This window comes from Oxyura jamaicensis, chromosome 6 (assembly GCF_011077185.1).
Source record: "Oxyura jamaicensis isolate SHBP4307 breed ruddy duck chromosome 6, BPBGC_Ojam_1.0, whole genome shotgun sequence".
Classification (NCBI taxonomy): domain Eukaryota; kingdom Metazoa; phylum Chordata; class Aves; order Anseriformes; family Anatidae; genus Oxyura; species Oxyura jamaicensis.
In genome coordinates this window covers 19,986,603-20,002,910 of record NC_048898.1, presented here as the reverse complement: position 1 = coordinate 20,002,910, position 16,308 = coordinate 19,986,603, and the positions used below count along the sequence as shown (strand labels likewise).

The 16,308-nt window shown below is 39.3% G+C and overlaps 1 protein-coding gene across 9 annotated transcripts in view; it reads left to right on the top strand.

Moving 5' to 3' along the window:
• Positions 1 to 11,728: 11,728 nt before the first annotated feature.
• PLCE1 (phospholipase C epsilon 1) overlaps positions 11,729 to 16,308 on the top strand; it is a 155,021-nt gene continuing 150,441 nt past the window's right edge. For 4 of the 9 annotated variants that reach the window (XM_035330719.1, XM_035330717.1, XM_035330718.1 and 1 more), the window contains exon 1: positions 11,729 to 12,032. The gene's annotated coding sequence lies outside the window, so the exon portion shown is untranslated. The remainder of the gene's footprint in view (positions 12,033 to 16,308) is intronic. The other 5 variants (XM_035330725.1, XM_035330724.1, XM_035330722.1 and 2 more) reach the window with 2 other exon arrangements.

The window sequence follows — 16,308 nt, the reverse complement described above, 5'->3', positions numbered from 1 at the left end:
AATATTTAGAGGATAACTCAGGCATCTCTTTGTAGACTGAATAAAGCATTCTTAGAAGCTTTAGAAGGAGGTAGTACATGAGATACAATATACGGATTGACCATTGAAATAGGTTCCAGTTTGTTCTTCTGTTTTCTAAATTAACTTTGTATTGAATTTCATTTTCTGACACTATGGAGTAAAGTTCCTATGTTATTCTGTAAAGTAGGAGTAATTTATGGGAGGGTTAATAAGAAACTACTATGTCATCTAAGCTTAAATATTGAGCAAAGGGAAAGAGAAATTTCAGTTATTGCCCTGCTGGTGTAAAGTGATTCTGGGCTCTGTATGAAAGGCAGTTAGAAAGAAAACATGTTTTCTGGCCTGCAAGTATCGTTAATTTTTCCTGGGTACTGTGGCTGTTCTGTCAGTAGGTGGGGCTCTATTTCTTAATTTATTCCTTAGTGCCTAAGATTAAATCATGTTAAAAACTCAAACCCGCAATTTTAGACATTAAAAGTTTCCATGCAGTGTGGCATACACAATGTTAAGTAAATATCATTACTCATATTGGATTTTTCTGAGTATTGTACTATCTGTATATCTAGTGTATGTCCTAAGTGTTCTTAAAAAGGGAGGGTAGGGGACAAGTACATTCTCCCACTGAAATTCTTTGGGAGTAATGTTTGATGGGTTTGGCTGAGTTTAGAATAATTCTAGTTTTGTATGAAAGCAGAGCAGGTATGCTGTCTGAGCAGTTGACAACCATGTTGTACCCACTGCCCTGTTTTTCTCCTGTTAAGGGGGTTGCAGAAACATTGCCTGTTTGACCATAGCTTTTAGTGTGGGGACAGAGAGTGACACCTACAAGGTTCCCAAGCAGGTTCTCCGGTGTGGGTGCTCAGGCAGGGCATGATGCTCCTAATCCCCAGGGCCCCACTCCCAAACGTTTCCAATGTCAGGGTTCTCTGGGAGCTGCTGTGCTAGTGGCTGTGGCACAGGGGGATAAGACAGGACTAGGTCTGCTGGACGAGTCTCTTTGTCAGATCCACTGATTGAATGGAAAAGTCAGGCAAGTTTTCGAGCACAGCAGCACAATGCTTGAAGCATAGTTGAGTTCAGGAGCAATTGTTCCAACTTAATTAAAGGCAGGGAAATATTAGGAAAAGAGGAGGCGATACATTTAACTGCTCTGAGCTAGGAAAAATACTCGTCAATCTGCTTTCCATTGAAAGGTTAGCTGGCGTATTTTTTGCTGGGGTTAGCTGGCATTAGTAGGTGTTCTATTTAATAGGAAGTACTGTAAAGTTTTGGGGAAGCTAAGGAACATTAAAGGAGAGAATTTATTTTTTTAAATATAACTTGGAAAGGCTATGTGGCAAATCCCTTTTCTTTCATATAAAGTGCAGCGTGAGTCAGATACTAATGTTTATTTTATACTTTCCCATTTGTAATTTATTTCTTAAAGCAAACATTCCTTTACATTAATGTGAAAGCTGTTCAGCCACTATCACGTTTTGATCAGGAAGTGGAAGAAAAAGTGGTATACTTTTCAAAAGTAATCTTGATTATTTACTGCTTTCACTCTACCAGAAATATTTTATGCCAGCCAGTGCCTTGTAATAGATGTATTCAATTTCTTCATTAAACATCTTTATATGGTGTGAATGAGAGACTCTGCTTTCTGCTATTTGTAGTAGTGTATATAGGAAGTCCATATGAAAACACTTAGTTGATGTTCTTCATTCTTGCCATATGGCAAAACATTTCTTCATTATTAAAAACGGGGAATGACAAAGAAATGCTACAATCCAAAATCTCCTGTGGGAGGGTTACAAATAGCAAGGTAGGCTTTCCTTTCCCAGAAGCCTGGTTTGCTCATGTCGTTCATCTCACTATTCTGCTTCCCTTGCAGAAACCACACAGTTGTATTTCCCCTGCAATTCATTAGTTCTTAATCTGAAATAAAAAACTAGTAGCTGATTGCAATTGATTATGTTATTAGTGCAGTTAGGCTACATTGTCTTTTTTTTTTTTTTTTTTTTTTTTAAAAAAAAAGGAAACTGTAGAAATTAAGGATTAATCATATTTCCTGCATCAATAGAACTGGCAAATATTAATGCAAGTTTCTATTGTACATCATTTTAACCCCCACCTTTAGAGAACAGCCTGCCCTGTCTCATCTTCACTAAGAAGGGTTGTGGAGTAAAAGAAGGGAAAGAAAAAGTTGGGGAAAATCTTTGTTCTTTCAGTGGCAGCTCTCTGTAGCACAGCCCTCGTGGTGAGCCCCGTCTGTCTCACTGGGTACAGATTTAGGGAAGAAAAGGAACAGTTTGTTCTCTTCTGATTATATAAGAATACCCTTGACAGTGTGTTGCTTACTTCAGATTACAACTCTTATCCCGGGATTAGAATGGAAGAAAATAGGAAAGCTAGTGTTATACACTTTTTTTTTCTTCTTTAATATGCCTTTCTTGAAACCTGGAAACCTTGGTTTCTAGGCAGTGGGTGTTATTTTATATTAGCCTGTAACATTCTAGACGTCAGAGTTGTGCTCAAGAAACTCATACGTTGTTTTCCTCAAGGGGAATATACTTGGCAATTTGATTTAGCTCTTTTAAATTTTCTAGAGGACACTTGTCTTTCCAAGTTCTGTGCTTCCACAGACATTTTGTAATGTTTTTCTAATGTGCCTTTAGTCTCCTTTTATTGGATATTTAGAGCTTCGTTTCAGGACTGAAAGCACTAGTCTTTGTTGATCAAATTTTGAGAGAAAACAGATGTCCTCTTTTATATGTACACTTACAAATATCTTCCAGATAGATAATTAAAGAAAAATCATTGTTCACATTTAATTTCCCTCATGTAAATCTTGGTGTCTAGGAACTTCTTGACATAGGCATGCAGAATTAAGCTGCAATTTTTTAACCTGCAGCCCAGTTCTTCTCTTGAGGTAAAAGGATCTTTTTAGACCCCCTGAATTTTACAAAATCACACCATGCTTTCATACAACTTCCTCTAAAATACACTGGCTGCGTACAGCTTCTGAGCTGTGCTCACTGTTATCTGTCAGAGGTGGAAGTGAGGGCAGGGTTTTGTGCTCTCCAGGGAAAGGGAGCATAGTGTGTGCAGAGTTGTCAGGGTTCAAAAGCTGCTGGTGTAGTCCTGAGCTTGTATTTAGTTTTATTCTTTGCTTAATTTCTTTACCTGTCCATTTTGGTTTTGCAACTTTTGTGGTAATTTCATGTGCATATATATTTATGTGTTACCATGCTTTGAGGAATTTTTGGCTAGATTGTTTGGGATTTTCAGTATTAGTTGTCTAATAACAGCATGTATATGTTTTTTTAGCCCTAGCGTACGATTCAAGACGTAATTAGTGCCCCAGTATTACAGTGTAACAACATGTCCATAAAACACAGTGTATGGATGTTTTGATGAAAGGAAATTTGGAGATATTGCTTTTATAAACCTGAAAGCTGCAGAGCAGATGTGGAAGAATTACTCTAAGGAATCTCAGCTGGCATATAAAACAGAAGCTGAAGTTTATTTTCTTTTTATTATAGAAGAAAGAACACTTAACTAAGGTTCTGTTCTATTTAAGATTACACAGATCTGAGTTGTTCAGGACTAGCTATGAAATTACATGCACTGATTTGGCACTTAATGGAACAAGGCAACTTTTTTTTTTTTTTTTTTTTTTTTTCTTTAAATAGTTAGTACAAGAAGTTCACACATTGATTGTAAAATGCATATTTTTAGAATTACAGTAATTTTAATAATGTTCCTCATCCATCAAGAAGGAAGTAATAGATATTGAAAAGTTCGCGTCCTTTTTTAATTCCACGAGAAATGAGCAGAATAGTAATTACACTTTTTGCAGTCTGACTGTCTGGCTACATTGATGGAAAGTCCTGGTCATACATACTCATTTCTGAATAACCATTAAGTTAACCACAAGTACTCCCATACTTTCACATTTTCAACACCTAATCAGCCAACCTGAATTTGTAGAAAACAGTAGATTATTATTTACTTGTCTTTTCTTGATCTCAGTAAAACACTGAAGCGCCAGCCAAGATAAAACATGGGTTTTATGGCAGTACTGAAATGTTTTTCTCGCTTTATTTTCTTTTTCAACTAATTAATAACTGTAATGCTACATCAGAATTGCAGAAAAGTGTGAAGAGCTTTTCATGACCTTTCAGAACAATTTGGGCAGTTAATGGACTTACTTGCTTTTCATAAATGTAAATTTAGAGCAATATGATCGTTCCTTTTTATTCTATTGTTAGCACTTCTAAGAAGATGGTATGGTGAAACCAAAACGACAAATAATAGGTTTCCACATGCATCTTTTATGCCCCTGAGCACCCAAGAAATTGCAATGAACTTCTGCACCAATCAAGTGCTGCAGGTGGTGTCACTGTTGCTGGGGCAGCCACAGCTGCAGGAACTTAATCTAAGAAGTGGATTGCTTAAGTGTAACATCACAGAAAGTAGTCTTCCATCACTGATGGAGAAGATGGATACCACCTGTCAGATGTTTATTTTGTCCAGAGTTCCCATGTGCTAGCAAATGTCAACCAAAGCTGCCACAAAAAAAAAAAAAAAAAAAAAAAAAAAAAAAAAAGAAGTAATTGGTTGTACATTGGGCTATCTGAATAGTCCATTTGTATGCTTTCTCAGTAAAATTGATAGTTTTATTTTTGCCAAGCTGCAATAAACTAACTGCCTAAATACATGTTTTGAATCTACCTCAGTTTGATTGTTTTTAAGGAGAAAAACAATAGCAATGCCTTCTCACTCAGGAGCTACACTGGAGGGACACATGAGGGGCTGGGCTCCTCAAGTGCTGCATTGTGCATGCAAACCCGCCTTGGTTTCCTGAGCACCATGTGGGTTATGCTCTGGGTTTGGAAACTCTCCATGCATGATAAATGGGGGATTCCAAAATGCAGAGTGATGAGGGGAAAACTGGCTAGCATTAGGTGAACTCCTTGTAAGATGGAGTTCCCAAGTTACACAGCGGAGGCTGAGGACTCAGCTAGCTCCATGAAGGGCTCCCTCACTTCCAACTCCCCTTCATTTGTAATGAATTCCTTGTCAGTTTACTTCCTTTTTCTTCATTTTGTCCTCTTCAGACACTTCTGTCAACATCCATACAGATCCCTGTGTTTGTATTGCCTTTCTCTAGGATGTTAGTTCCCCCAAAGCTCTGTGTGTTCGTATTCCTGAACACATTCACTTTCCCAATGTGATGGCAGTGTTAGCAGTCATTCTACCAACCAGGGCATTAGTAGCAGATCAAAGTGCCTTACATGTAAGGTCATTCCTCAGAAAGGGTAAAATGTCTTCTTTAAAGTACTAAACTCAGGTAGGAGAATTTGATAAATAGGAAGCAAACACATCATGAAGACATTCAGAGTATGGGGTTTCAGAAAAATGCTTTGCACCAGATTGAACAGCAAAAACTGCCAGTTATTTTTATTTAAACTCTATCCTAATTCATAAAAATGATATAAAAGCTTATATAAGATAACTCTGGTACATTTAGACTTTATTACATAATACTTAATGTTCCAGCCTCGATATTAGAACAGGCTCTGAAAAGCACTGCCTCGATGTTTACTTGTAGGATGAGGCAAGTTTTCACTGAATTGTGTACGTCAAAATTATATAGAGCTTTTATCCATCCTGTGGACTTTGAATGACTGCATTTCCAGCAATCTGAATTATTGGAGAGGCGGAAGGAACATATATTTATATGTGATATATATATATATATGCATACACACACGTAGACATGTAACATATATATATATATAAAAGGTTTATAATTTCCATACAGAAGTAGTCTTGGAAGAGTTGGGTAATGCCCACGTTAGAGCTGTGGAACAGTTGTCAGTTTCTGCAAGGCACACTTTCATTTTGATATTACTAATTTCAAGAAGGTCTTGTATTATACACATGTCGAATACCCTATTTTGATGTGAAGATGACATAGTATTAGCAAATCGGATTTGCTTTTTTCAAGTAACTTTTAAAAAAAATTCTCTTAGTCTTGAGCTGATGAAGTTTCATTCACAGGCATGTCCTTTAAGAACAGTTGGAGAAGAACAGACACAAAATGTTTGATAACATTGAACTTTTTGTGTATGTGCAATAAATACAAACCAGTGGCCTTATTTAGCTGTAGTATGAACAAGTTTTCTGTAGCACAAAAACCAAGTGATGCTAGTGATATTAGTATCAGATAACAGAATAAAGTCCTATGAGAACAACAGCCTATTGGAGAAGGCAACAAAACTCCTGGCAATTTACACAATTCCATCCCCATTTCCTCCATGTTGTTAATTATTAAATCTCTGTATGTGCGTGTATCTGTATCTGTGCAAAGGAACAAGTTTTGGGGAATTTAAAAGGAAAACACTACAAGATTTTGAGATACACTTTTTACATAGTGGGCACTTTGAATAATCCAATATGAAGTAGCTGAACATTAAGAAGAGCAACAGTAGTAATTCTGAATTTTTAAACTATTTTTAAAAATAGTTTATGGCTTTGACAGTTCTGGCTGGTTACATAAATTGTTGCATTGGTTCTTGAATTTGCTCATATATACACTATGGCAGGTTGCCAATAAGGGATCTGAATGCTAAATTGGCCTTGTAGACTGGTGGTTGTTTAGACATGGGCATTAAAGAAAATGATTTTATAATAGAGGTTTTATAATTTATTATATGAATAACACATTGTCCTGGCTGCTTGTTTAAAGTGATGACAGAGCATTGGCAAGTTAGCTCACTTGTTGGTTTCTGACAAATCCCTGCATACAATAATAATTTTGTATCCAAAGTAATGGCATAATTAGGAGATGATAAAAGAACTGCCTTTTGTTAAACCTCCTTTGAAATTGTAAATCGGGAGGAAAAAGCCTAAAAATAAAATACTGTTCAACAGAATTAGTCAGGTAAACCTGAACGGTAAATAGGATTGCAAAAAGATAGATGAATCTCATTAGCTTAGACAAATCATGCTTTATTGTTCGGATGCTCAGGACAATACTCCATCCTGGTTGAAACATGTAATTTCACTGAAGCCACAACACATTTTAAAATTACTAATTTATCAAAGACTTTCCTGCTCATTTGAGAAACTTTAAATCTGAGACTGTTTGAGGAAGCAATAAAGCAACCATCTCAATACTGAAGATTTTCATTATGGCTGTATAATTTGGTCTGGAATGTCAGTGTTGATTACTTACTGCTGCAATATTGCCAATTTTTATGTACTATTCTTGGCCCCCAAGTTCTCATAGATTAATTCATTCATCAACAGGAATTTTCCGTCTTTTGTTTTTAGGAAAGATTTACAGAAAATTATGGTGTAATGCCTTTATTCATTTGGTAGTGTTAATACTTTGACTGTAATGTGAAGAGCAACTTGTTGCTCTGGTTTCTGAAAGACTTGTATTCTAGTACAATTTCTAGCAGTAAAAATAAAAATAATGAAATACCAGTGTAGCAACAATTCAAACCAAAAATAGAGCTAAGTTATATGGTGAGAATACAGCTGAGGCATAAAAGGCCTTGTTAATTGGATTTGTATCGGGAGTTACTCCAGTGAAATATGAAATTTGTCAGATTACATATTTATAAATTATCCTTTTATCCTATAAAGTTATCCTTATCAGAAATAGTTTTTCTTAGTGATATGCGAAAACAAGCTGGTTTTCTTTCAAATTTACTTCAAAATCTTTTGTAGCTCTTCCAAAGGTTAATTGGAAGACAAATTCACTAATGATTTAAGAGTCAAGCAGCTAATGTAAATTCCAAAGAGATACATTAAGCGTTTCATCATATTAATGATTTTAAGAAGTTATTTTATCATTTTTATTTTTTCTTCCTAATTAAAATATCAAAAAATTTCAAGTATGGCCATTCGACTTTCAAGATGACTTCTGTGGCAGCTGCTGTTTAAAACAGTCAGCTGGGCAAATCAAACCTCACATCACGTAAAGACTCTAAGTCTTTAATATAGTTGCAAAGCCCCCGGAACATAAGAAATCTCCAGTCAAAAGTTAATCTTTCAAAATCAGTTCCTGAGATTCAAATATTTTGTCTTCCATATGTTTATTATATTGAATCAGCAAAGAAATGACACCGATTTTGATTATTTGTCTAGCAAGCACAATAAAGTAGTTTCAATATCAGGTATTTACTAAAATAATAATTGTTTTAGAGGAAACTGTTGTTCCATAAAGACTTTTCTCCTGGGGCAGAGTCACCATCTGCCAAAGAAAGGGCTGTGCTTTGCAGAGAGTTGGGCTGCCCTGCTGGAGCCGTCTTTGCTGTGCTTCTGCTGCCTCTGCCCATGTAGGCCGAACCATTGGGCTGAAAGAAGCGAGGAATTCACTACAGATAAGGCCTGTGTGTTCCTTTGTAAGAAAAAATGCCTATCCATTAAAGTAAATCACTGATTTTTTTGCTGTACTGAAACTAGAGTGCAGTTAAGAAGACAGTCCTTATTTTCATGTGTTTCTAATTTTCTTTTAGAACTTGTTTGCATGAGTGCATGTGAGTGCTTTTTTGCAGTCCTAGCTGAAGGGTGAATTTTGGAGCTAAGCCTGAGGAAAAACCTTTGGGCTTTTTTTTTTTTTTTTTTTTTTTTTAATTAAAAGCATATTTTACATGTTTTATGAAATTTGTTAAATAAATTGTTTGAAAATATTGTTACAGAATACCATGATTAAAGACAAAATACCCCATTATACGTTATGTTTTAGGCAAGTGAAGTCGAGTTAAGAATGTGCACAAACAAAAAAGCCACATATTCTTGAGCACTGATCCTAGCACTGTAGCTACTTTTTCTTCTGGATGTTGGGTAAATTGCCTGAGTAAGCTTGCATAGCTTTGGTTCCCCTCTCTGTGCAATGCAAATAATACTTCTATCTTGCAGGGATGTGTGGAATTTAATATTTATGCATCACTTGAATTTAAACTATTTTTTTTTAACCCAAACTCCAAAAACATGGGGGGTTACTTGTTAAGAGCTAAAAGACATGTCAGTATTTTCTGGAAGTCCTGGATTTTTCTCTAACTATAAATATTCTGTAGAAACCTAGGTTAATAAAACTTTATATCTGAATCTCCACCTTGAGCATGTGTTTGCATTTTGTCATTGGTGGATCTAGCAATACGGTGAAATGGAAGTGGATTTATTGTCTTCCTGCATTGTCAGGCCTGATAGAGTGTGATACAGTGTGATGAGTAACAGCTTGTTCTCATGAAAACCTGGGGAACTCTGGCATACAATTAGAGAGAAAAAGGAAAACTGAAGCATTCTTAAAGCACTTTCTGCTTGGTCAAGAAAGTTAAAAAGAAACCATGCTCCACAAGTCCATTCTGGTGTACCAAAAAATAGTTTCTTCATCTGTGTAGCGCTGAGGTAATGCAGCTCAAAATTCACTCCTGCAAATCTGGGTCTTCCTAAGGAAATCTGCCTGCAGCACCTTGGAGGACCCCATATTTCAGCTGAAATGGAAGGAAGATGGCTTGCCTCAGTCACAGGTGTGGAATGACTGCAGACTCATCTTTCTCATGATTTGTGTATAATTTCTAACTTGGATTCGAAGGAAGAAATCACATTAAAAACACACATAAAAACTAAGCAGTTTTTAACTGACATGCTAAGTTGTCCCACTGGTGTGAGTTTGAAGTTAGACAGATGCCTAATTCTTTTGATTACGATCAAAGGGTCCTGAGTCAAGGGTACAGTGATTTCTCCAAATTTTCCATTCTGTAAAATGTATCATTTTCTTTTCAGTACAGTATACCTTTTATTGGTGGAGTATTGCAAGCTGAGAGAAAGTGCGAACACATTGTGAAGGAAAATTTATATACATATTTTTTCCACTGGAATAATGTGATAATAACTTTCCTGCCCTTTTAAAACAACTGGAAAAACAGAGAGAAACTGGAAAAAGCTTTCATGGAAAGGTTCCTGTTGCCTGTGAGTTTAGAGGATAATTAATTGTCACAGTTGTAGTGCTGAAAATACATTGCATGATCAGTTATAAAGTAGTTACTGTGCCTCTGATACTAAAAAATGTAAAGTAAACTAGCGTATTAGTAATGGACTGTATTCTGGGTCAATATTCAGTATACTGAAAGAATACATGAAAAATATATAGATTCTACAAAACATTAATTGGAAAGGATCGACTAGTCCAGTTTTGCTTTTTGCAAACTATTGTGTTACAGGATTGCTAGGCAGTGAACGGAATCTGGGCCACACTGGAGGCAAGGGGAAGGCTGCAATTTTTTGAAGGACCCAGATCGTATCTGATATGTAGTGTATTACAGTACAGAATGATTAGTATTACAAGTTAATTAGCTGATTTAGTTCAATTTGGCCACGTCTCTTCTCCTAAGCAGCAACTGATTTTGATGTTATGCTGCTTAAAAGATAGAGGTGTTCTGCCATAGTGGACATATTCTCTCTTTATTCTGATCATCAGAACCTGTAGGTCACTGCAAGAACCAAATTGAATAATAAGTGTAATTCCAGGCAGTGGTGAGTGACTCAATACAATCACACTGTGTCTGGCATGATTTATTAAGAGAAACAATGTAAGGTCTTTGAAAATACATAACTTCCGTAGACTTTCTGCGGGTAATTTCATTGGCTGTTTGACATACTTCTTCAGCTGTTGTGTCACCCTCGCACAGCAGTTACGAGAAGGAGGTACAGAGTGCTTGCTGAAGTAACGGGGTGCAACACATAGCAGTAAATCCGCCTTTCCAGTGTTCAGATTTGTTCTTCCCTTAGAAAACAGCGTGACGAGCTCCTTGCACTGGAAGGGAGTGAAGTAAATTAACTGTAAGTTTTACAACCCCGTACTAGGACACAATCTGCACATACTTTAGGCATGAGAATTGGTGCCCTTCGTGTAAAAACGTCCAAAATAAAACCGTGTTATCTATGGCCAACTTACGCCTCTTAAAAAAAAAAAAAAAGTAAAATAAGAAAAGGGAATGCTTCCTTCAAAATGAAACTTTATGAGACTTTTTCTTCTTGTTTTACCCTGCATGGAAAAGATCGCATGCAAAGATGCACAGCTGACTTCACCGAAACTGTATTTTTCCACCGTGCGGCTGGAAACCGTGCAGTGTTTCCCCCCCACCCCTTCCACAGGCTCCGCTCTTTCTTCCCGGAGATAATGGCTGGCACGGGCGCGCAGCGCACGGTCCCGAACCCGCTCCTCAGCTGAGCCGTTGTTTCCACTCCCGCAGCCCGCGCTCCTCACCGGGCAGCGGCCAGGGTGCTGACGAGAGAAAAAAAAAAAAAAAAAAAAAAAAAAAAAAATAAAAAAAATAAAAAAAAAATAAAAAAAAAAAAAAAAAGGAAAGAGAGCACCTCGTGGGCTGCTGCCGGGCGGGGGTCGCGCCGACATTCCGATGCGCTGAGGCAGCCGCGGCCCAGCCCGCCCCCAGCCCAGCCCCAGCCGCCACTGAGGGGGCGCGTGAGGTGATGCCTCCTCCGGGCCGGCTCCCGCTCGCCGCGGGCTCGGGGACGGCACTGGGTGCTTAGGCGAGAGGTAGGGGCCGATTCTCCCGCGGGCTGCCCCTCAGCTCATAGGGCTGTTGGGGGGGAGATAACGGGACCCCCCGGTGGGCACGGCCGGCCGCAGCGCCGCCCCCGGGGCCGCGGAGTGCATTCCGCCCGCTGCCGGACACCCGCTGGGGGCGCGGGGCGGGCGCTCCCCGGGGATCCCGCCCCGGCGGCCCCGCGGCTGAGTCAGCCGGCGGCGCTACCCCGGGGCACCTCCCTCCCTCCTCCTTCCCTCCTCCTTCCCTCCCTCCGCCGCCTTTCCGCAGCCCCCGCCCCCGGCCCCGTCCCGCCGAGGCAGGCGCTGGGCTCGCTCTGCCGCCAAGGGCAGCGGCGGCCGTGGAGCTGCGGGGGCGGAGAGCAGAGCCCGCCGCTGGCCCCGGGAGGAGGAGAAGGAGGAGGAGATGAAGATGATGAAGATGCCGGGGGCACGCTGAAAGGTGCGTGCCCTGCTCGCCCCGCTTGAGCGGCCGTCGGGCTCCCTTTCGGCCATGTTCCTCGCCCTCCGCAGGGCTGCAGAGCCCCCGCATTCAGCTGCCGCTCGGGGGGGTGCCCGCGCCCTGCGAGCCCTCGCGGTTCCCGCTGGGTTTCCGCTTTTTTCTCTTCCATTCCCGCTCTTCGCTATGGAAGCGCGGGGGTGCTGCAGGGGCCCTGAGCCCGCAAACACTCGGACAAGTGCTTTGGGTGAAGTGTTTGTGGGATCGGGGCCGGGGAGGTGGGTGCGGGGCTTATCGGCGCTGCCGCACGGTCTTGGGATGCCACCGGCATAGGTGGTGTGGGGAGGAGCCCGGGGAGGCGGCTCTGAGCCAGGTTTCTGGTGAAGGAGCTGTGAGAGCATGCTAGAAGGGTACAGAAACGCGTACAGCATCAACCGTGCTTCAAGGAACCGTTAAATGCTTGGTGTTCCCCAGTTAAGGAGCTTGTGTGAAGAGTAGCATTAGGCTTGCTGTTGTATTTATGCAGCAAAAGTTTGCTAAATATTTTAATCCCGCGCATGTGTTTCAAACTCGCGTGTTTGAAAGGGTGTTGGAGAACCCGCTGGTTATGGAAGAGCCATTCAGCGACTGTTGCGGGGCAGCGATCGCTGTGTGGTTTAGGAAGCCATGTGTTTCCAACTACAGATAATCACCCCTGATCCCTGATACCTCATCTTGTGAAAAGTCAAAGGCAAACAACCTGTGTCTGTGATTGTTACGAAAACAAAATGAAAAACGCCTAAACAAATCTGGGAGCAATCAAACAAGGTGAAAGCAGAACCAGATGCAACATTCAGCATACTAAGAAGTGCTTGGTGTTTTGTATGGCCAGAGAAATACTACAGAGAGAAATTCCCAAGTCATAAAAGACTATGTCCTCTCTGTACATAAGTTAGTAAAGGTTTACTCAAATCCCTTCGTCATATGGAGTCTATTCATGTTCTGCCATTTTGAGGTATTAATGTAGTATGTCGAAGAGAGCTCGTTCCTGTTTTCACGCATGCTAAAAAGTTTGTTCTTAAGACTCTTCGTGACCACAGACCGGAGGGTGCAGCTCCTGGCCTCTCAGTTCATGATGATTTCATGTGATTTAACTTACCCAATAAAAGTGTACTGTTCAAGCCAGCGTTCTGACAGTGTAATAAAGGGAAAAAAAAATCAAAGTCACACTTTGTTTGAGAAACTCGAAAGCCATACTACAGAATGAAAAGTTTCTGAAAACTTTTTCTGTTGGGAATAATAGAACAAGTTCATGAAAGAGTTGATGAGATAACTTAAGGTTTAGGAAATTGATAAAATGAGGAAAATAAATTCTCTATACTAAAAGTTATGCAAAAGAATGTTGTGAAACAATTTGACCACTTTTTAACTACCTGCAGAAGAAAGATTTTTTTTCTGTGTGTGTGAGAATGGATGGTTTTATTTAAGAGAAATATGAATATCAAGATCAAGTGAATATAACCTGCACCAAAATCCAGAATTCCAGCAAGGCATTTATGGAAAAGACACTGTGTAGCTGTTTGTGAAGGACTGTGGTAGATATTTGACTGGAAATATTTAGCTCAAGATAGCAACTCTTTTTTGGAGAAGAACAGTTGTAATTTAGCAATAGTTCTTAGATTTGAAACAATTATTAGTTAAAGGAAGACTTGAGCTATGAAGAAGGCAAAAAGTAATTAATCCATGTCCATGGTTTGCATAGGGATTTCTCATTAAAGATTGCTTAAAAAACAGTTTTAATCAGCTTAATTTACCTGCATGTAAGTGGTTCTTTGGTGGTTTAAAAGAAGAGAATCTTAAAGACAGCAATTTGGAAGGATTGTCATTTTGTTTTCTGTTTGTATGGCACCAACCACAAAATGGATACTGGTTCATGACTGGGAGCCCTGGATCTTTATAAGTGACAATAGTATTATTAAAAGTAATTCACTTTTTTTTCCACGTACTTTTTGCGAATTCTAGTAACCCAAACATTGGAGTGAATCATGTGGCTCCAGCATTGACACACTTAGTGTCTCACCTGTTCACACTGCAGCCGTTTCATTTCAATGAGGGCTATCAGGTTGTGTTGGTACCTTTCATGGGCAGTCTGATTAATTTTTAAAGAATGCTGGTCATCATGGCTTCGTTATACAAAGTTAGCATGAAAAAGCGAAACCCATGTTTTTCCTTAGGTTAATTTGGTCCCTTCTTGAGCTGCCTTTAGAAGAAGCTGCTGCACGTGTACTTGAGGGCCTGCGTGGTTGAGTGCATGTTATATGAGAGCCGTGCCGCTTACTCTGCCTTCTGCTTTATTTGTCTTGGCGGACCTACACATGTATCTGCTTGTGGGTGGGGTTTCAATAGTCGTGGTCCTGCCAAACTTTGGTCATATTTCACTGTTAGATTTTCTTGAGCTACGCTTTCTCAATTTACAGAAAATACAAAAAAAAAAAAAAAAAAAAAAAAAAAAAAGGATTTGTGTTTAAGAGTTGAGGATAAAGTGGCAGCAGTGGCATTTCCCTTGCATTTCCTATATCGGGAGCTCTAATATGTTTCCACCCCGCCCCCATTCTTGAGGTACAGAATTTTGTTCTTACTTGAAACAGTGGAATTAATTTTTTAGATGCATCACTGTGGGATGAAAATCTGTCCCTTGGTGGTCTCATGGATATCAGACCACTCTCCGTGGGATGGAGTGGCATGCTGACATCTTTGTGCAAGACGTAATTAATGTCACCGTTTTTAAGCTAGGCCATCTACGGTACTCCCTTCTTCAATGCCCAGTCATTTATAAATCATCTAACATGTTCAAACAAATGCTACACGTGCTTGCCATCAGTTACCGAAAATGGGTGAACTGTCAGAGCCAGAAGTACTGAGCTCAACTTTAAGCTCTTTCCACCAGATGTATCCTTCTTTCAGATCCCACTACATTTCTTGAATTTACAGACTGCCAGTGATGCAGCCTCAGGTAATACTGGCTCTTCCAGTGAACAGTTTGAAGTAGCAGAGACCCAAACCTTGTGAAATATGTGACGTGACAGAGAGCTGCCTTCTGTGCTTTTGACATCTGAAATTCCTCCCAGTATAACTTCTGGGTATGGAGACGGTACAGGCTTCAGTCTTGTGAAGGGAAGTGTATTCTGTAGACCAATATATTTACTGTAATATTTCATTCATAGAAGGAAGGTATATCTTCATTGAGGTGTATCTTAATAGTTTAAGTAGGCTGTCAGCTCTGGGATCCTTTTCATTCTAAGTTGCTATCGGTAATCAATACTTAATTTGGCACAACATTTTCAATGGAGCAGCTCATTTTAAAAAATGAATATTATTAGATTTTACAAATGCTGTACCACTTCATAAGTAAAAAAGAATATTGAAAATACCTGAATTTTTCTTTTTTGTTGTTGTTCATACTAAAATCTTTTGAATAAGACAGAAAAAGTGGAAACATTGAGCACAAAGGCAAAGCTACCATTTAAAAACATTTATTTGGGGGGTAATGGTTTTATTCCATTAGTATGCACAAGTGCTGCATAACTTGCATCTAATAATAGTATGTTTTCTTAAACAGATGACTCTCCAGTTGCATTGACCTTGCCTTGTGTCGTAGGACCTTGCTGTCTGTTGTTTCAGACAATGCACTGATGTGAGACCTCTCCTCCCACAGTATTTTTCTGCATCTGTGCTACAGCACACAGCAAGAATGCTGCTGCAGCGATCTCTGGTATTTGAGGTTTTCGTTACACTGCATCTTCGTTCTAACATTTTTATAATGCGTTCCTTTATTCCAAATACAAAACTCTATTGCTTGGATTAGGTGAAATTCTTCATGTAGCAGTGCAAGGATCTTTCAGCAGTATTAATGGCATTTGGTTTCCCTCTGGAATTCAGCAAGATAAAAAGGGGTCATGTAGCAGAGGAGCTACTGCTTTTGTCCACTACCAGCAACTCGCATTAAAGAATAACCTGTAGATTTCCTCTTGCAGAACTTCCTTGATGTGAATGCCTTCTTTTAAATTCCCTCAGGATTGCTATGATTGTTTTGAATTACAGCTACCTCCCAAATTGAAAAGGAAGAACAAAACCTAGTGTTTTAATATCCAGGCTGAATTGCCTTCTGAAGAGGATATTCTATTTTTGTTCTAATTTTATGTAGTTTTCATACTCTTAACATCTCATACTCTTAGCATTTTTCAAACACATTTTTCTAATGTGTAAATGTAGATTATAGTTAGTTATTCAGTTTATGTTT